The 22,024-nt window shown below is 42.2% G+C and overlaps 1 protein-coding gene across 4 annotated transcripts in view; it reads right to left on the reverse strand.

The window, feature by feature from the left end:
* UBTD2 (ubiquitin domain containing 2) overlaps positions 1–22,024 on the reverse strand; it is a 49,395-nt gene that overhangs the window by 24,861 nt on the left and 2,510 nt on the right. Inside the window, exon 1 of one of the 4 annotated variants that reach the window (XM_027901448.1) lies at positions 7,360–7,402. The exons of 1 other annotated variant lie outside the window; for it this stretch is intronic. The gene's annotated coding sequence lies outside the window, so the exon portion shown is untranslated. Of the gene's footprint in view, positions 1–7,198; positions 7,403–22,024 lie in introns of those variants that run through there. 2 more of the 4 variants (XM_027901430.1, XM_027901439.1) reach the window with 2 other exon arrangements.

Raw genomic sequence — 22,024 nt, forward strand, 5'->3', positions numbered from 1 at the left:
AAACAACTTGGTGGTCTCCTCTGGAGGAGATACTTGCATGGAAACAAAGTCAGATGACAATTAGAAGTAGCAAATGACAATCTCATGGCACACATACACTGACTCCAGCTGTTATTCTGTATCCCATGCAGAAACTAACAATAATAAACTTCTGAATCCTTTCAAGTGACCACAAACATTTATTGCTCTTTGTTTCCATGGGATTGCTTCCATGAGATTGCTTCCATTTGATTTTCAAAGAAGTGCTGACCATTTAACAGATTTCAGAACAGCAAACCCAAGTGTTTACAAAACACCAAGTTTCCTGGCAAAGCCTGGCTGTTCCCAGTCCAAGTCTCAGCTGAGCACACACAGGCTGGGAGATGACGATGGGGCAGCCTGAAACAATGGTGAAGGAGGCAGCCCTGCATGCATTAAACAGTATATTATGAAACGGCAAAAACATATGTGGGAAAACACTTGAACAAGAAATTGTTTCCTTATTAAGGCTTAGCAGTCAGAGCATGAACATTTCAGACAGACAGAACAGGACACAGTTGGAAATTTGGGTCAGTGGGCATCTTTTTTTCCATTCAACTTCAGCTAACATCTGTTTGCACGTACATTCAATGAATGCTAATTTATCCCACAGGGCCCTTTCCTTCTCCCCAAACATTAATTATGGAAGCAGGTTAAAGGCACTTCCCGCAGTCACGGCGGCGCTGCCTGTACCCAGCCCTGCCTGCCTGTTATCCAGCACCATGGAGGAAACTCCAACAGGCCATTTCTCTCCCTGCTTCCCCCTTTGCCCAAGACAGCATCTGAATTTATTGCTCTTCACGAGACAAGAATAGCAGGGGAGAGACTAAAGAGACAGAGATCTTAACAGTCTCAAATAACTTCTCCGTGGAGACATGATCCTTCCTACACAGACAGCAGTGATGATAAACCTAGGGATAAATTCTATTTTTTCAAGTTAGAAAGAAGGGTGGTGGAAGAAAGTGACTCCACAAATGCCTCAAAAGCCAAATTCACTCTAACAAGCCATCTATCCCAGTACTAAGCCTTTAAACACATTTTTGACTTCATCAAGCCAGTATTTAAGAAGGTCTTTAGTGTGTTTATAATTTATTAGAAGTGCTTCAAGAATCCCAAAAAAATCTTTAGGTCTCTCCTGGAGAAACATTAATCTCTATCCAAATGTGTGGATAGATGGAGCAGAAGGGATACAAGAAACTCAAGACATATAAAAAGCTCTAATATGTAAAAAGGCCCAAATATTTCACTTCCCACCCCATGCTTTGGTCACAACAGCAGAACATCACTATATGTATTTCTACGAAGTTTTGGACCACACCAAAGGACTTTCCCTCTTTCTGTTGACAAGGCTGATAAAGAAACACACATCAACAGTCTGAAACACTTTGTCAGGTATTTACAGTGTTAGTTTTCTATCCTTCACTTTGGAAGCAAACTAGAGCTTGAAAGAAAACACAGGCTTCATTTAAGACCATACACATCAGAGGCACAACCAGGTTGCAAGATCTGGAAGAGAAAGTAACATCCACATTAATTTTTCATCTTACATCACTTCAACATAACTAAGAAATTATTAATATGCTGCTCAAAAACAGGAATCGTTTTATAAATGCCAGGAAGGCACGTTCTCTCAGAGGCAATACTGAAATTCGTCGTCTCAATGGATGGCAATGGTTGATATTTTTGGCAAGAGATTTATTTAGAAGGGAATATGAAAACCATTAAGAGTCTACTTTTTAAAAAGATCAGCACATTAGTGGCAGTGCAAAATAAGTTAGGTTGTTCTTGCTTCAATAGCTCACAAGTGGTGCAGTGCATTCCAAAGAGGGGTAAGAAGTTCACAGAATCCAACATCTCCAAGATCATCGAGTCTAACCTTTGACTGATACCCACTAGACACTGGAACTGCTCAGGGAGGTGGTGAAATCACCATCCCTGGAGGTGTTTAAGAAACAACTTGGCGTGGCAGTCAGTGCTCTGGTCTGACCACCAACTCCCTGGGCAGTTCCAATGCCTAGTTAACAAGGTGGGGATCAGTCAAAGATTGGACTCGATCTTGGAGGTCTTTTCCAACCTAAATGATTCTGTGAATTTGTTTAATACATCAAACTGACCTAAAACCAGCAGCAACAAGCCACAGGCTATTTCTGTCCTATCTATAGCAGCATATAATGTGTTTTCACTACACAGGTAGAGTACCACCCCAGGATCCTCAGCGTAGATACTACTGTTTGCCCCACTAAGCTCCTGGCAAACTACAAAGTCTTTTTTTCAGAAGGAAAGACAAATTTCTCAAGTCCTTGCAAACTGTTTTATAACCTGATTTGTGAAGGTTTATTTCCCTTCTCTACAGCTTCCCATCCAAGCAATGGAGTCAGTAAGGTTATCTCTACTTCTTTTGAGTGAGCTTATGCAGATGAATCTGGATATTTAAATCAGTTTCTTAACAGAATGTCAAAAAATGTCTACGTAGAACTACTTTTTTAACAGCTGGTGTGTTTGTTATGTTGCTCTCACTGTGGATCACAGTACTGTCACCTCCTCCAGAGAAGGCCAGATGAGCAGGAACAGCTGGTAACATGAGTCTCATCCTAAAAGCCAATATCCAGCTAAAGCTTTCATAATTCCTAGCTTATATACCCATGAACTATAGCACTCAATAATCAAATTGGATAACATTTCTGCCTCAAAGGGCTTTCAGTCAAATCAAATACCACAAATGCAACAAGCTGAACGAGCCATCGGACAGTTTACAGGCTCTGGAGAAGGGCAGGTGAACCTCTGCTTCAAGTGCAAACCAGATCTTCCTCCTTCCCAGTTACTGACCAGGCAGGTAACCCTGTAAGAGACCCCACAAAATTTGTTCCCCTGATACAGCCCACAGTTATCTCCAGCAACTGAGCTAAAACCTGAAGCATTTGGGGAAACACCTCCTTTGCTGTCAGTCTTACATGAGCTTTTCCCTCCCACCTCATTTCTTGGAGCATCTTTCACCTATTTCTAAAAATAACATTAGGAATAAGATTTGGCATGTTAAATCCATGCAAGTGCTCCACAGTGAATTTCTTCCTTTTCCCTCAAAACAGAAGCATATGTTGCTTGCAGCATTAGTCTTTTACTGCTCTTATAATTCGGGGGAAATTGTCCCAATTTGGTCAAAGCATCTGTTGGAAAAGTTTCCTGGCACACAGAACCCACCCAGGGCAGAAAGAACCTGGCAGTGCAGTCCCCAGAAGGAGACATCTGGACTGGACTGGATGCCCAAAGATGTTGATCTCCAGGTATCCACCTCTGACTGTGTGCCTGTGCTTCCACACCCCTGCAGATGTGTGGGAAGACAGACACACTGTCAGAAACAAGCACTGGACTGGCACAGACTGACCCTCGACCAGCAGAGCATGAGCTATGAACAGATAGAGGCAAGTATTCAAAGACCAAAATGTTGAAATGACACCAGTATTAAGAAAAACTGGCAATATATGATAATACTTTCTTTTTTTTTATTTCGTTTTGATTAAGGAAATATCTAAGAGATAAAGACAACTGTTAAAGTGTGGAGAGATGATGAAGAATTAGAATGAACTGTGAGGAAAGGAGCAGGAGTGCCCAACAGAAGTGCTAAGGAAGGATAGAAAAGTCACCACAACAGTCTATCTGAAACTGTTCTCAGTGGAAATGCTGGGCTTTGAGGACTGTCAGGCTCCATGGGAGAAATGATAAGCCATCAGGGATAGAACACAGACCAAGACTTGCAGAGGCTGAGGCCAATGAGGAGAAGGTGGCACACATGTCCTGTTTGGTTTGTTAAACTGTAAACACTCACAGCTTCAACAGGGAAAGCAAAATCCTCCCAAGGAGACAGTTTGAGAAACAGCGACGGGTAATGACTTGAAGCCAGTCAAGAGAAGCAAACTAAATGTTTTACAAATTGAACTAATGATCAAAAATATTTTCTTTACACGATTGCTTCCCTGTTGAGGATCAGTTGCTAACAAAGTACCTTTCAAGATAAATTAAATGCAAATAACAGTTCACTACCCATAAAGTTTCTTTTAGTAATAGTCCCAAGGGTTTCCCTCCCCACAATCAGTGAGTAGTATTCTACTTATATCAAATGAGTTGCATTTTAGTTCTATTTTGCTCCAATTTCCTCATAAGGTATCTTGTAATTTCATATCAATATCTAGACACAGTTCATCCTAACATTTTCTTTGCATCATTCTCTAGTGTAATCCTTCCAGCAGCTGAATTACAATAGTGCTTGGAAGAGTCAGTACAAAGGAAAGGTGCAGAAAACCAGGGAAACCAGGGAGGGGGCAAGGGAAAATGTATTGCATCTAAGTAGCAAACAATTTAAATTACATTAAGTAGTATAGGCTTACACAATTTAAATTACACTGAATAGCACAGGCTTACCCAATAACAGGAAAATGGCAGGATCTTTTCTGTTACTGCTAGTTTTCAGCATTTTTATTTTTTAAGGTGGTTACATTTTTGCAAAGCAATAAGAGTATTTTGGAAAGGAAGTGACACTGGACAGTATTAAAGACTTACAAATGAAATAATTCACTGGACAATTAGGTTTTCCTCATGTGAAAATGAGGGAGCACCCAGATTTTATATATATAAAAGCACTACCTATTACTGCAGTGCTGAGAGCCTTCAGAGCAGCGTAACATTTCTAGAGCCCCTGCATGAGCTTTCCAAATGCTGTGTGTAAATAGACAGATAGATATAAAGATAGATAGACAGACAGATATAAAGACAATGCTTGAAACTAAGTCAAGTTTTAATCATTTTCATGAAAGGAAAAAGGGTAAAACACTACAAGGAAAACTACATCTCCTGATAGAAATTCAAGTTATATCCTCAACAGTTGTGCAATAAAACACCAGGCTACAGACTCAAAGCCACATTATAAAGGTTTATCACCATCACTTAAAGCCAGGCTTGTGCTCCCACGTGAGCTGCCTGCCAGACATGCCATGTGCTGGTGCTAAATGATGTATGTGGTCCCTGAGGGGTCCAAAGAGGGAGGGGAGGTCATCAATCACTTGTGCCACCCTGGTGCTCAAAGCCAACCAGGCAAAGAGCTCTGTGTCTCAAAGCAGGAGCAGGGAATGCACCTTCCCTGTTTCTCCAGTCTCTCCTCAACTCTTACCCAATTCCTTCCTCCAAAGTTATTTAATTGAACAGAAGAAACTGTAGCAAGTAAAATGCAAGTTACTCTGGTAATTCCAGGCAGCTCTGGACAAGTCATGCAGGCACGACACTTCCCTGCCTCTCTGCCTACACAAAGCACTAAATCTTCACTGAGTCAGTCCAGAGGCTTCACAGCGTGAGATATAAAACACATGAGATGATGTATGAATGAGGGTGTATGAATGTGCTGGACAAAGAGAAAAATTGTCTCTAATTACCAGCTGTTACACCGTATTTTCCATTTCTCTCATCATTTTCAACTGGAACTGCAGAAGAAATCAAGAGAGCTTGGTATTTCCGGGCAGCTCCTCACTCATCACCCCTCACTTCTCAAAGAAGCCCGAAGTGTTGCCGCAAGACATAAAAGCTTCAGCTTTGGAAATCTTCTCCCCCCATGGTATTCCAGATTCAAACATCCCACCTCATCCCAGGCTGTGTTCAGATGACCAACAGTCTGCTTTGCACTGGGATATGCTGCAACAGCACAAGTCACCTCCCACAGAAACTGAAACCAGGTCAGTGTATTTTGTCTAATGTGAGGTGCATTCACAGCCCAGAGCCAGCTGGCAAGAGCTGAACTTCAGCCTCCAGTCTGTTTGTGAAGGTTTTATGAGGACAATTCCTCTGCCCTGAGAACTGCAAGAGCAGGACAGCAAAGCACTGGTTACAAACACTTGGGGTAAGTGGTGTTGGATGGAGCAATAATGCAAACAAAGCCCCTGTGAATGCTGTTATTTGTCTCAACATTTTAAACAGTACTTTTCAAGGAAAAATTTTTGCATTGGTCTCCCACCAAACGCTCAGCACCATTTCCCAGAGCTAATTCTAGGGCTTTATTGTAGAAAGGAAGCCACAGAGGGACTTTTCATCAGGAACTGCAGTGTCAGGACCAGGTGTAATAGGTTCAAACTGAAATAGGAGACGTTTAGGTTGGATATAAAGAAGAAATTATTTATTGTGAGGGTGGTGAGGCCCTGGTAGAGGTTGCCCAGAGAAGCTGTTGCTGCCCCATCCCTGGAAATGTTTAAGGCCAGGTTAGGAAGGGCTTGGAGCAACCTGGGCTAGTGGAAGGTGTCCCTGCCTGTGGCAGGGGGTGAAACAAGATGAGCTTTAAAGTCTCTTCCAACCCAAACCACTGTATGATTAACAGTTTACAAAAGCTCTGTGGGTGCTCCTGAGCCCTGCCTGCCCACCCAGGAAGCACAGGCAGAGGAGTTCTCGATCATCTCAGTTCAGTTTATGATACAACACCTCTTCTCTGGACAGGAAAAAATGTCTAAGGGACAGACACTTTTGTGGAGTCACCACATCCTTGGTCAAGGGGTGACCAGAGAAGAAGAAAGAACACTGCCAGGCAGGGCAAAGGACAGATGATGAACATCTGTCTCTATTATATCCCGTCATAGGAATCCTAGAGCCACAGATTCTCCTTCCACAGGCAGTAAAAAAACAGCATGAGCTGTTTGGCTGCTCAGTGTCAGCTTCAGCCTCACAGTGAAGTTCCAGCAGTACTACGGTGAAATAGCTTTGAGGGACAGACATTATCAACACAATTACCTGTCAGCACTGTTTACACTGGAATTTAAACTGTTCCTATCTTTGGCAGATGAATGTTTTCAGCTGGATACAGAACAGGATGAAGATTTACCCATTCCCAAATCACAGTGTGCAAGCACCAAGACCTTTAATCTGTATCATCTACAGTGCACAACTAGACTATCTTTTTTAAAACCTCTGACAAGAACCATTACGGAAGCTGTCAGCAACATGAAAAATATTCTAGCTGAGATAGGCTGCATAAAGTACATGTTTCTTTTGACTTCTGCAAAGCATAGCTTAAGCTAAAACTCAATTGCAGCTGAGGGTTTGGCATCAAGGCCACATCTCACATGCAAAATAGTGCACTATAGAGCACAGCAGAGCTGTAGGAATGCAGTAGGAAGCTGCACAGAGATTATCTAAAAGAAAAAAAAACCACCTCAGTGCTTTCTGTATCTTATGATGAGGAAGAATGTAACTCAGCAACTTCACTTTTAAAGTACTAAAACCCTTTTGTACCTTCCCCTTGATTCAGTTAACAGGGAAACTTTAGACACATCAGATAAAAGCGTAAAGGGCAAGTTCTTCTGAGTGGACAACCCTGTGCCAGTGCATTGCCATGATGTGGGCACCTGCCTGCTGCTCTGTGGCAGTTTACTGGGGGCTGGCATCACAGAATCACAGAATGATTTAGGCTGGAAAAAAGCCCCAAGGCCATGGAGTCCAACCTTTGACCAATCATCACCTTGTCAATGAGATCACAGCACTGAGTGCGACGGCCAGTTGTTTCTTCAAGACCTTCATGGAAAAGGAACAGCATCAAAAAACTTAAAATTTCAAGTGCTGCAAGTGCCTCCCCACACACTGACAGCTGAGCTCTGCACGCTTTGAGCAAGGCCCAAATTAGGGTCTGGCTCAGCAGGGTTTAAAACAGAGCTTGGCTTTTATGCTGGTCTAAGCCATGGGGGTGGCGTGGGCAGTGCTGGCCTCTGTCAAGCAGCCACAGCTCCAAGCCCTCCACACAAGGCCACCACAAATCCTCCGAGCTTGGTGACAGACAGGGACATCTGCTGTACATCTGGGCTGCGTTTAACACACCATGGGTATTTCCAACACTAGCAAAATTTTCATGGGGAAAAAACCCCAATCAAACAAACAATGAAAGGCAGCCTTATCTTTCGCCCTGCCAGAATTACATAAAATATTAGACTGATAATTTTTTTTTAAATAAGGCAGCTGACTCTGCCCTCATGAGGTGTGACCACACTGAAAGCCAGCAGGCCCATGTGCAATGTGTGTGCACATGGTGCTGAACCTTCTGAAGACCTGGACAATGCCACCAGGGAATTTACCATATTACAACAAGCAAGCCCAGATTTCAAAAGAAGCACAGAATGGTTTGGGTTGGAAATGGACCTTAAAGTTCATCTTGTTTCAAACCCCACTGCCCTGGGCAGAGACAACTTCCACTAGACCAGGTTGCTCCAAGCCTTGTTCAACCTGGCCTTGAACACTTCCAGGGATGGGGCAGCCACAGCTGCCAGAGCCTCACCACCCTCACAGGGGAGAATTTCTTCCTAACATCCAATCTAAACCTACTCTCAGTTTGAAGCCATTACTCCTTCTATCACCACGTGCTCTTGTAAAACATCCCTCTCCATCTCAGGTTTTCCCCTAAAGTAAAATTGCTTCGGAGGAGCTGCAGAAGTCAGCACAATTCTCAGATCCCATCTCAGCACAGTGTTAATTTGCATCAGGCTTGGTTGAATTAAACCCTTCCACCAAATTCTGAAACTCAGCAAGGTCTGTGTCATACAAGGTATAATGCAGAAGCAGATGGCCAATTCCAGGTTCCCAAGGACTACTTGGGTGAACATGGCACTGCTGGTCATGTCACTTCTGCCACATACAGCAGTCGCAAATTCCAGAAGGGAACGAATAAAAAAAAACCTCCAAGTTGGTAACTGTTTTTGCAATGACCAATAATTAAATTAGCTTAGTTAAAGGATCTAACACCACGTCTTGAATTTATTCCAGTGTCACAGTTATTGGCAGGGATAAAGTTTCACATTAGCCAATTAACTAAATGCACTATTACTGTATCTCAGCTGCTTAAGCTCATCAGTTAATTAAGAGCTCAGTATAAGCTGAAAATAGGACTCTTACCTGACACACATACCAAACATACATTATCTTAATGATTTAATTTTACAGTTCCATATTACATTCCTCAGGTGCCATTTGGAAAACTGAAAGGCAATTGCTTGCTTTAAAGAACAGGTGAAAAACACAAAAGCAAACATTCACAGATTTAATCTAAGAAATTGTATTTCTTAGAATGATACTTGCTGTTTTATTAAGTTCTGTTTTACAAGGTAGTTTTTCATGATAAAGTTACCATTTTGCACTCATTACAAATCAATTTTTAGATGCCTTCAACTTAGTCCCTATTTAAAAAGTGTTTTATAGAATCAGAGAACAGACTGGGTAGGAAGGGACCTTTAAAGGTCACCTAGTCCAACCCCCCTGCACCTACCACTCATCTTCCCAAGGATTATATGCCCTTGGCATTTCTGAGGAGTGGGTCTGACAGTGTTGGGTCTGAACAAGGCAGATCTGCAAGCACAGAGCTGTGCCAGACACCTACAGACAGATGTGCAATGGTAGGATAACACATCCTTGATGCTCCTCAGATGTCAAGCTTCTTTCTGCAAAGTAATCTCTCAACCAGCCCTTAACAGTAGGTGGTGATGTCTTTAACAGCTGTCAAGTTATCCTGTCACACACAGCACCAGCACACCAGTGATTCAGGAGCAGAAAATTCCATAAAAAATACCCCACTTGTTGAAGTTTATCCTTTCAGGTCACACAGCACTTCTGGAAAGTCATCCCCCAAGAAACACCAGCATCCAAGACTGGATAAAGCCTAGCAGCTGAAAGATCTACAAGTGGTTGTAGCTGGCTTTTCAAAAACACTTATGACCTACCTCTTAGCTATAGGGAACTCCTACCTTTCAAGTACACATTTTGTTAAGAAAATCTTGTTTATCCCAGAGTTAGAGACAAGTAATACTACATAAGGACATGAGTGGAGTACTCAGGTAACTAGAAAACCATCATTCATCTTCCTAAGCTAAAATGAAAAATGCACAAAATCTTTGTTGTAACTTGTATGTCTCATACATCCAGGGGAAAGAAAAACACCTCTCCTGTAAATGGGAGCACTTGAACAAAGTAGCTTTAAAACTACATTCTTTCAAGGCTTTTTTATCCCCCCATGGAAGTATTCACGGGGGAAAAAACAGACCTATTACAGCCTATGGTCAAGGTTATTGATGTAATTGGAGAATGGTTTGGGTTGGAAGGGACCTTGAAGATCATCCAGTTCCAAACTCATGGACAGGAACACCTTCCACTAGACAAGGTTGCTCGGAGCTCCATCCAACCTGTCCTTAAACACTTCAGGGACGGGACAACCACTTCTCTGGCCTGTGTGAGTGAATACAAATCTAAGAATTTAAAGGTGCACAAATTAGGAGCATAATCAAGGCAACCTCCCCCGAGCAACACCAAACACAGACATCAGCTTCTGCTGTGAACCTCCTTCTTCAGGAGCCAGCAGCTCTCTGTGAGATGGAAGGGCCTTGGAGTAGGGACAGGAAACTGCCCTCTTCATTTAAATTGCTCAAATGAAGACAGATTAAAGTAGCCAGAGCCTTTCCACCTTTAGCAAATTAATCTGATCTCTTTCAAAATTCCCTGAGCACATAAGGCTTTAGCTCTATTAATGGCCTGGGTGATGCTTGCTCAGTGTTTCCAGCAGACACAACAGAACATCCCTTTAAGTAACTTCTCTTCCTTTCAAATGAAGGGAGCACTACGGAACATAATTTGGTTGAAAACGCATTTAATTCTCAACAACTCAGGACAAGCTAAAAACTGGCAGCACAATGATTATGTTGGCAACGCTCTCGGCTGTTACGTATCCAGTAATAGCTGAAGTAGGTCTTGGCCACGGGCTATGCTTGTCTTTTCTAAAAAGGTACTCACTGTAATGCTCGAAGGAGCTTGTTTCTCCAGTGTCACCTACTCACAAGCAAAAGCAGCGCTGTTTGTCAGGACAGATGCACTTTTCCTACTTTTCCCCAACATTGTAGACACGAGTGATATAACAGCAGATTAGAGTAAGCGTAAGATGATTCTGGACTTTAAAGTTTCTGCATGAAAAGTCTTTGGTTCTGAGTTAAGGCAGAACTCTCCACTATTACACAGACTTTTTTCTCATCCCTCCTCCCCTTAAAGGAAAAATAAGCTTAGTTTCAAATTTAAGGGTGAGAACTTTGACTGTCATAGAGGGAGAATTCATTAGTAAAGAGACTCTTATTTCAGCCATTTGAAAACAAGAGCCCACTGGTCCCATGGTTTTTCAGTGCAGGTATAATTACTTCTCAGTGAACGGACCCCTCAAAGCATTGAGTAAAAAGAAAAATCCCACCCTAACCAATTGATTGCTGGCTGTAGAAGTTAGAAGAATTCACAAAAATGTCTGGATGCACATACATTACAAATTCACTAATTACTATGCTCTAATGAGCAAATCATGCCCATGAAGTGTTGACTCTGCAGCTCTGATCAAGGGCATCTCAAACCCCAGACCCAGCAGAAGAGGGGGCACATTTCAGACCTGTGTAAAAGCTAAGGATGAATATGAGGAAAATGCACTAGGAAATGTTCACATCTGAGTACTACTTACACCAGCTCTCATAGCTGAAAAGAGTCCATTCACTGGGGCTCATTATTTAGCACCAAAAGTGTCTATAACACATAACAATTGGTGCTGAAATATCCTGATAGAAAAAATGTTTTGTGAGAAAAAGGGTTCCTTATTTATCAACCTTCAACTTAAATAAGTAAAAGTTAGAAAGTTTCAAAATACAAGAGAAGAAATTACACAGATACCTCAATCTGACCTGCATGGCAAAAGTTCCTTCAGCTGGAAAAAAATCCTCCTATTAATTTATAATAATGCAATGAGACATGTGAAAGAAGGAAGGGTGAGTGCACTGAGCAGACAGAAGTTCACTTTATCAATGGAAGATGAATTCAACTTGGAAATTTGGCAGGCAGAGCAATCAGATAGCGACAGCATACGTGAGTAGGCAAACCTGGAAAGAGTTTCAAGACAAGATTAGATCAGTTGGTAGAATTTCTAAGACAGAATATTCTGTTTGACACTGCACTGAAGTAGGAGATACAGAAGCCTTTGCTGTCTTGGACTTTGCACAACCCTCTTTTAAGCTGAATTGTCATTATTTAATAAAACAGGTTTTTAACAGGCTTGATTATCAGCCAGCCATACTCTCAGAGTCTCTCTAGACAGATCTCGCCAAGAGATGATAAAGTAGGACACTGTCAGGAACCAAAATTCTTTCTCCCCCACCCCCAAATATCTATAATATTTTCCTAACTAATGTGAGCTCAATGCAAATGATTAACTCCTGGTAATAAGTTTCCCACCACAAAAAGATAAAATGCTAATGAGGTTCCTTTCAAAGTCCTGTGGCACAATGTTTTCCCTGAATATAATTATCAGGAAAAAAATAATTGGAGTAAAAAAGAAAAAAAACCCTGCAGTTGCATTCCTAAGATAAAACACCTGTGTTCTTTGGAATGGATAAAGCAGAAAGAATTAATTCCATAAGTGAACAGTTCTATAGAATGCAAAAGAAACACTTGTTGATTTTTCAAAGCAGTATTGTGAAAAGCTAATTGGTTAAGCATCAATTTAAATATGTTTACTTATAAATTTTTGAGAAAAAGTTGCTCCCTGAGAGCTGATCATGACTGATCATGTCCTGGGATGGGTGAAGGCTGGGAATGGGGAGTGTTTAGAGCCCACTCATTCTGCATGTGTAATCACTGCTCCAAGATGAAGTGATTAGCTCTACCCTATCACTGGGATGGATACAGAGAGAGGCTTTCCTTTGGCGCTCAACTAATGGACCCCCAAATTTCCACTCCCAGTTGGTTTGGTGAGCAGCCTCCACGTAGCAGACTTGTCAAAAATGCTTAGAAATCTCCATGGGCAGTACTGAGTGACACCTGTCATGTTAAAGACGAAAAAGCGAACTTTGGGTTCCTTATTTAAGTGGGTCACTGTGTTTTCCCCACTGCTGGGCACTGACTCTCCAAAAAACACCAGAGGATTTCACTTTTCAAGCTGCCTAAAAAGGCAGAGTGATAACTTAATCATAAGCCACGACTTCTCCTCCCCAGCCTAAGCCTAGCTACTAGAACAACAGTATTTAGGAGAATTGGGTGCACAGCAGACAAGTCATTCTAGACAGTGCATGAAACTTCCCAGGAAGACAAAGCACACACAGGTCTTGAGATTCCCCTCTACTAACATTATACTGTGGTGGGTGAAGGACTACGAAGCCAACCAATGCAGAAGTGAGATGGTATCTTGGAGCATTAATTACTGCTAACTAGGTAAGGTCAGACCAGAAGCAAGATGATAGGGTTAGGTGTCAAGAATTCCCTTCTGGTCAAGCTTACTTGACCAAAAAACGGACAGGGACAGTTCAGAAAATTCAGAAGTTGCTTCCACCAAACAGGTAAGGGCCAGTTATTAAACTGCAAACTTGTTGGGGCCAGTGTTGTTCCTTTGGTTCAGTTTATTGGGTGTTCACGAGGTAACACCACAGAGACCCAGACCGTGGCTTGTACCCAGGAAGAGCACGATTCCAGCTCAAAGCCCAGAGAAACATGTTTTTAAGAGGAGACCAATGGGACAGAATCTATGAGAGATGCACAGGGTGAAAACTTGGACTTTTCCTGTAACCCTAAAAAGCATATTTTCGTAGCATTTCTCTACAAAAGGTAGAGAAGCTTTTGGAAACCTGTATCTGGACACATGGCATTATTTACATCATGATCTATCTAAGGTAGTGGTGGCCCAGGCACCTCTGACACAGTTGAGAAGAACCTGGTATGTTTTCTAAAGGTTCATGCTATTTGGAAGGAAAAATGGATACCCCAAATACAGTTAAAACTGGTTTTAGTGGTTTTACAGGAAAATAGTCTTTCTATACCCTGGATTGGTTTATCTCATTTTGAGAGAAACTGCACTGGTTTAGAAAATGTCTGTCATGAGCCAGAGTTGAAGACCTAGAAGATTACTTACACCTAGAGGACTCTAATTCTGGTATTGCCTTGCAATACCAATCCACAACATCCACACTTGCTTGTTCTGACAATGCTGCTGCTCCTTTTTTTCTCCCAGAGGAGAGACTAAAATCATGTATTCCCTCTTGTTCCACTCTGAAGGAATTTCAGATAAAGCCAAAGCCCGTGCCTGTAGTATTTTTGGAGCTATTTTAGTGCAGCAATATCAGCACAGCAGCTGAAGTGTCCTGGATACACACAAGGAACGTGCTTGTTTGGGATGTGTTAAGGCAGCGCTGGGATGTTGCAGTGACATCCATGTGAGGCCATCCAATACGTGCCTGATTGAAAGCATGTGATGCTAATAAAGCAGTGAGATTTCAATACTCATGTGGTTTTCTTTTGCAATCCAAGCTTTTTTGGCACCAGAACTAGTTTTAGATTTGGATAAACATACAATGGAGATCTAAAGATGTGAAAAGCCAACACACAAACGAGTAAGAGAACTTATCTCAAATGAGCATTTAAACCTGTCTTAGAATAATATCCAATACTGATCAGCACTTTACAGAAGATATTTTTGTTCTGTAAATGCTTGCATTTATAGCAACCCATGTTCTTTTAAAGTACTTCTGTAGGCACACAGGGAAAAAAAAAATAATAAAAAAAATCAGTCTGCTGTGTATTTTACCAAGCCAAGTTATCAACATGCAATTCAGGAGTGAAATCCAACTCTTAAAAAAAATAAAGTTTAAATAGCTATGTGACAGCTTTTCTCCTCTTCACCCCTCCGAGCGCTAAACCTCAGCTGGGACCTGTGATTTACCAACCGTTTAATGAGCAGGTTTGCTCATTACACGCACTGGAAGTACGTAAATGCACAGGCAAAGGAAGAGATTCGCTCACCCTCAGCCATCAGGGCATTGGCATCATGTCCCAAACAGGCAACCAGACCGAATCTGGGAACAGTGAAGGATGCTGCTACTTGGAGGTGTGAAGCACTGGAGTGCTAAGCTTCATCTGAACGTATGTTTAACTACTGCTGCCACCAAATATAGGCTCCTTGTGAATACATCCAGCAGAAGCCAGTGAAATTGTTCATCCAACCTTCAGATAACGTTTATGGTTTCCAAACTATTTCACACGTATGCTACACTTTGCTTCCCATTAACACTTCCAAACTGCTTATTGCCCATGTCTTCTCACCCTTGCTTCAGTGCCTGTGTTAACAAGCTTGGAGCAGCCAGAGCCTGTGATGAGTAGAAATGAGACTTGTACCTGCACCAAAAAAAGCATCTAAAACATGTTTCCGTGTTCACAGACTTTGAGTGTCCTCTTCCCACTCTGAGCACAGTCCTCGTCCCCTCTGGAGAACAGGGATGCAGTGCAATGACTCAGTTTCAGAAGCATTTGGCAGGTAGAGCACAACTGAAAGCTAAACATTCTCCATTAAACACGCTATTTTGGCATACACATCTTCTATGTGATGAAGAAAATGCATCCAAAACCATCCCGAAGGCATGAAGTTGTCCAGCATATACGACACAGGCAATGCTTTGCTACAGCTTTTCCAAGAAACACTTTGTGCAGTGCATGTGAGTTAGCAATTTTTACTTCCATCATTTACCTTTTCTCCAGCCAGCCATTATCCTGTGATTGCTGATGCTCTGCAACAGGCTCAGGTGCTCCTGCAGCAGCATGTGGCCAAAAAACAACTGGTAGGAGAAAGTGGCATTCACCAGCTGCAGCTTCTATCTGCTATTTTGTAGGTACTCTTTTGCAAAAAGACTGCATTTACCCATACAGGCAAGAAATCACAGGAGATGAGAGTTCTGCAGCAGTAAAATAAAGCAACAAAGTAAATGCCACGAAGAGATCCTTCTCCTGAATCCATAGTGCCCTTCATCACAGCATGAGAGCAGAAATTGAGCTTCACGACTGAATTTTAAAAATAGAAAGGTAACAAGCTTCCAACCCCAAAGTGCTGTGCTCTGCTTCCGATGCCATTTCAGGCCCTGCGAGTGCTCTCAAAGAGCACACAGCTCCACTGGGAAAAGGTGAAAAATGCCTTCCTACATAATATGTTGTCTGAACTAAGAGAATTATTTATGGTTGCATAACATGTGCAAAGATAAATGCAATCTACAGCACTGTATGATACATTTTCACATTTTAGCCTCTAATCTTTTCCCCCTGGGCAGTACCTGTTCTTGCTGAAAACTACTGAAGCATTCTTCTCTACCATTTGTGAAGTGCCTTTTCTTTCATGTTTGAAAATGTGGGAAAACCACATGATAGATCATGCAGAAACTCCCCAAACCCCCTCCCTTCTACCTAATCTGCAGCACAAGGATGTCTTTATATATATATATATATATATATGTATGTATGTATAAAATCCTTCAGCACATCTGATTTTCTACAGAAGCGAAGAATCATTTCTTCAGAACTGTGCCCATCTCCTCCCACAAATGGCTTTCAAGCAGGGCTTTGAATTTTCCTTTTTAAATCGTGTTCACTAAGGAGAGGGGGGAGATGGGAAGAGAAAAGGACACTGAAAAAATGCTGAAGGGAGGAGCTATTAAACTGATCTAATACACAAGCACAGCAGCAAGGATCCTCATCCCCAACAGTATTTCTGCTTTATGAAATACAATTTCCAAATGCTTTACATTAGGCCTAATAGGTCAACTGGATGTAGAATAGCTCCTGCAAACTGATAGCATCCAATAATTGCTCATGCACTTATTACCTGCAGAACCTGCAGTGCCCTTGCATTTCTCGGTGCTGGGAAGTCTCAGGTGACAAGCTACTTATGTCATTTTAAATATTTAAGTTAGTCTAGGGAAACTTCAGATCCATTCAACATTTAAGAGACTTTTAAATTTACTTATAAGGTGGCAAACAACAAACATGCTTTACACACATTTTGCACTGCCCCGTCATTTGTCCACCTCTCACTTGCACCAATCTGAGTGTGCCAAGAGAGAAAGCTACTCCCTGGCTAATAGCTGTGAGATCAGCCCAGGGGCAGCACAGGGAAAATTCAGGTTCCAACTGAACCTTAAATAAACCACATTAGACATTTTTCTGCACACAGGTCAAACAATGCAATATCAAGTGACATTCTGTGCTATAGGTGTTTTCACCTCAATGGTGCAGTGAGCACTTATGCTTTGGGATGCATGAGGCACCAAGGTTTGGATCTATCACTCTTGAAAATTCAGTATGAAACAACAGATCAGATACTGCGCTTCTCACACTGGAAACACACAATCACCGTGTGAGGGGAAACCTTTTTGTGTTCTCAAAAAACAAGAAAATAAACCAACCATCCAACCAAAAAAATCCCCCAAAAACCCCTGCGCTTCAGTTGCTTCTCAAGTAGTGGAACATCTCTCTTTCTTCAAACCTTAGGTGCCCGCCAGACAACACACAGGCAGCAGATTAAACTGTAACTGAAAACCTCTGAGTGCAAACCGAGTGTTTCGTTCCACAGTCAGAAACCAGGTTACTGACTCCAGCTCTTTTATTCTTCCTTGCACTCCACTTGCTTCACACAACAGGTCACTCCGTGCCTTTCCCTTCTGATTTTGGGTAATTGAGCTCACTGCTCTTGCCACGCTCCCCTGCCAAGCAATGCCAGGCCCTAGCCTGTCACCAGTGAGACCAGCAGCCATGGCACAGGCACATCCCCACACTCATGTGTGGATTCACCAGCCCGGCCAACCTGCAGTACAAACACCAAAGGCAGCACTGAGCAAACAGAGCCTGGAAGTTTTCAGTAACCAGAACGAGCAGATGCCTCAAAAATTCACCATACTCACTGCAGAGTACCCAAGGTCAGCACCTTTATACCCTCAAATTGGCAAGACATCCTTGAGAACCACCTCATGTGCCTGCTTGTTCTGTTTTGTCTGCAATTATGATGACTACAGGTGTCTAAATGGAGCAGCTTTCCAAACTAGAATTAGGAAGGTTTGGAAAGGCTCAATTTCATAATATGACTCTTGCAAAAGAAAGAAGAGTCCTACAGAGCTTCCAGTTCTGTAGAGAAAATTAAACCCCACAAACCTTCACAAACTTCATCCCAAGTACTTGCAAGTAAGAAAGATGAGTGTGAACAAACAGCTCCTGCCTTTAAACTGCTGGTTGGGCACTACATGCCTAAAAGATGCCATGCACAGACTTCCCTACTTCATGCTGCCTGCTGGGTGGCAGAACTCTTCCCTAGAAATGCTCTTTCCTTCCCCAGACATGGATGCCACCACCACTGGGAAGGGAAAAATCTCATGGCCACACACTCGGCTGTGCCTCTTCTCAGAGAACAGCCCATGGGAAGAAAAATCAAACCCTTCCCACATTTCCCTTCAGAGCAGAAGCTGGGAAAGCCATGCTGCATGGATATGGACACACTGGGATCTGGCTTCTCTGCAGGAGAGGATGGACATCTCTCACCAGCCACCCTCAAAAAGTCATTTTGAATCTGGTGAGACAGCTGGGAGGATCACAGAGCACCTACCAACCAGCCCAGTACACTGTCCTGTAGCAGTCATAAGCAATTTTGGGGAAAAAAAAATTTAAAAAACCCCCAAAGATTAAGAGGAAAAACACAACTGAAGTACTTCCATCAAAGCAGCCTGAATTTTAAGGCAGTGAAGCCAAGGTGGCAATTTGGAAACAATTTGCTTAAAAATGTAACAGACATTTATACACAGTGTCTGTCTACAAGACAGGATGAAAGCGCTTGTTACATCACACCCTGTAAGTATCACAGTCCTTTTTTGCTGATAAAGGAGCAGTCATATTCACCTCTGAATCATGGTCATTTGGCCACAAGTTTTCAACATACTTATACTCTTTCTTTTTTTAGAAGAGCTGGGTAATCAGAGCAGTTATGGCCAACTTTGTACCTGCAAGAAGACTCACAGGAATTTGCAAGACTTAACTATAAGGCAAATCTTTATTTCAGGCTTCAACTGTATTTTAATTTGTGACTCGTGAATTATATTATTCAACATTCACATGAAAAATAATAGCTATCATATTACTTGCTGGAATAAGAGTGCATCGCTGCTTTTTAGAGTTTATTCAAACTGGCAACTAATAATATTTTCCATTTGTCAAAAATCTCCAAAGCACAATGAATTTTCAATTTATTATATTTAACATTCAGTGAGGGAGGACGTTGTCGCTTTCAGCACTAAAATCCCAAACAGAGAAAGTAAAACAAATCACTTCATCTAGAAAGCAAACAAACAATTACATGGAGGAACAACGCCAAAAAGGAAACCAAGCAGCTGCGTTTGCCAGCCCTTATTAACAGTAAAAATAACACCTTATTTCATTTTCTGAGAGTGACTTGTTATCACCTGAAAAACAAAACAAAGTCTATTAGTTTACAAATGAAAAGTGTCGTTCCATCAAAGTGATATTCCAGCAGAAAAATACTTGGCACTGAACTGTCAGGTGTTCTCAGCACAAGAATCACAGATCCTAATAATCCCAAGAAGGCTGTGGGTCCCACCATCAGCAAAAGGAATCATTAAAGGCTACTTTTACTGCAAAGCCCTGTTAGAAACACACATATTCTAGTGGTAATCACAGACTCATTTAGGCTGGAAAAGTCTGAGTCCAACCTTAACCCAGCACTGCCAAGTCCACCTCTAAACCATGTCCCCAAGTGCTACATCTCTACACCCTTTAAACACATCCAGGGATGGAGCACGAAGAATTTAGAGCAAGTTTAAGAGCCATGCTGAGCTTTTTTTATTATTCCATTTAAAAACCCCAATCAACAAACAACACAAAACACCACACACTAAGACCTAACAGCTACCACCACCTCTGATTTAATTTTACTTTTGCCAAATCATATCCAGCACCATAATTCAGGGTTGAATTATGAACCAAGAGGAACTACTTGAAGTCTAGAGCCGCTTTCTTTAGATGGCAATGAAACCCAAGCCAGGTGCTGTGTTCAGGAACACACCATCACAGCTTGCACCCAACAGCTACAACATGCTGCAAAATCAGTCTGCAAGTGGGAGAATTTTTGTAAGTTCCAATACAAAGGGGAGGCACCAAATGCTATTAACTACTCAGTCATGAGATGCTTGTTTAACCCCCCCTTGCAGTCCAAGCAGAGCCCTACTGTATTAGTCCAATTGTGAGCAACAAATCTCACTACTTAATATGCAAATTCCCCTGGTCAGTCTTCCATAGAAGCACCATGAAAGCAGTTATTGTAATGTCAAATTAGACATGTGATATGCAGCACTGCACAGCACTCTAAAGAAAATATTTAAGAAACTGTTGTCCAGTTACTGAGAGCAGAGGTTGAGCACAATATTTGGCTTTCTCAAAGTTAATGAAGCTCCAGCACTGCATCAAACACTGCAGGAGGAATTGATATTTCTAATAAACTCCTCTTCTAGCACGTCACTCAAACGTGCAGCCCTATTTCCACTTGTCCCTATTATCACTGCTGGGTGATAGGGGCAGCAGTAAAGAAGACAAATTTCAAACAGAATCAGTGTCTTTTATAACAAAGAAGGGCGATAAGAACTCCAGCAGGCAGGCGAACATCGTGTCAAGGAGAGCGCAGCAGCGACCAGACAGCTGCAGCCGAAAGGCCTAATCTGTAATGACTTGTCATGCCCATGCTTCCCGACACTGTATTTCCTGCTCTTTCCTTATTCCACATAAATAACTATCTCACCGAACTTTAACAAGTAAGACAAAGTAATATGCAACTTCAAACAGGGGTAAGAGTTTGCCAGGAGAGAATGAACAGGTACCTCCTTTTCCTTCTCACTGGTCCCCCTGGAAGAAGGAAAAGAAATTGAGGAAGAGCCCTCCAGAAAGCACTTGCCTGTGGGGATGGAAGCTGGCAATCCTGATTTTGCTAAACTGAATACACCTGATAAGCTGTTATGTACCAACACAAGTGCAGAGTTTTCCAGCAGTTAACTTCAAACCCAAAGCTGTTCTGAACACACAACTGAAGAAGTCACATAATCTGGAAGTGATTGGAGAACAGCCACTTGCCTGGTCTCACCATCCTGCAGGAACTCAGTCACCTTTGACAGGGCAAGAAGAGACGTGGTGCTTGGCTCCTGAAAGCCTGGAATATCAGGTGGGAGACAGCTGAGCTAAAGATATGAAGTGGGGAAAACCCATGTCTACAAACCATTTAACGATCATCTTTCATTCTTCTTTGTATCTCCTTTAATGAATCCCCAGTAAATCCATGTCACCATCCAGGACACCCATCACAATTCGGCTCTGCTGGACTACAATACACTGAGCAACCAGACAGGAACTTTTTCCTATCCATGACAAGCAATATTCTGTTGAGATGAAAACTTGCTAAAAAGAGCAGCGATAATGAAACAGCTGGTACCAATCTGCAAAGACCATTTCATTTCCAGCAGGATGGGCAGAGCAGCATCTGTTAAATTCTTGGTAAGGAACAGGCTCTTCCTGCTTTGGTCAATGCAAACAGAAACATGCAATAGGCTGGTATTTTTGATTAGCTCAGTCTCACACATGGAGACAACACCTGAGGATATACATCAGCTCTCCGGATACACACAAGCATTTTGACCTTGAAAAATACCCATAGTAAGAGACAAAGAAAGCACACGTGGCCAGGACACACCGTCAGCTCCGCCTAGCAGCGGAGAAGTAACGGGAAGTGCCGGCAACTGACAAAAAGGCTGAGGAGAATACAGGGATGTGACAAATCCTCATCTCAACTCCAGTGATACAATTGAGCACGATTTCTCCACTCCCCACAGCACTGCAATAGATTGAGACTGGGATGAATCAGACTTGAGATTTGGCTCCCACTTTCACACAGCCTCACACACTGCTACTACTGTCTAATCAATCTCCTGACCACTCGTAATTCTCCAGGAAGCTTTTCCTTTCTGGGAAAGAGACAAAGCCCCCCCAGAATAAGTCAATCATCGGCAATGCTCTGGTTAGAAGCGTGATGTTTCTGTTCCAAAACACCTTGCTAGGATTTATAAATATTCCAGCCCTGCTCATTGACAGCAATCTGAAAGCGAAAGCACCAGGTAAGGTCACAGCC

Source organism: Empidonax traillii, unplaced genomic scaffold (assembly GCF_003031625.1).
Source record: "Empidonax traillii isolate 1590-97213 ecotype Southwest subspecies unplaced genomic scaffold, ASM303162v1 scaffold22:size5013007, whole genome shotgun sequence".
Taxonomy (NCBI): Eukaryota; Metazoa; Chordata; class Aves; order Passeriformes; family Tyrannidae; genus Empidonax; species Empidonax traillii.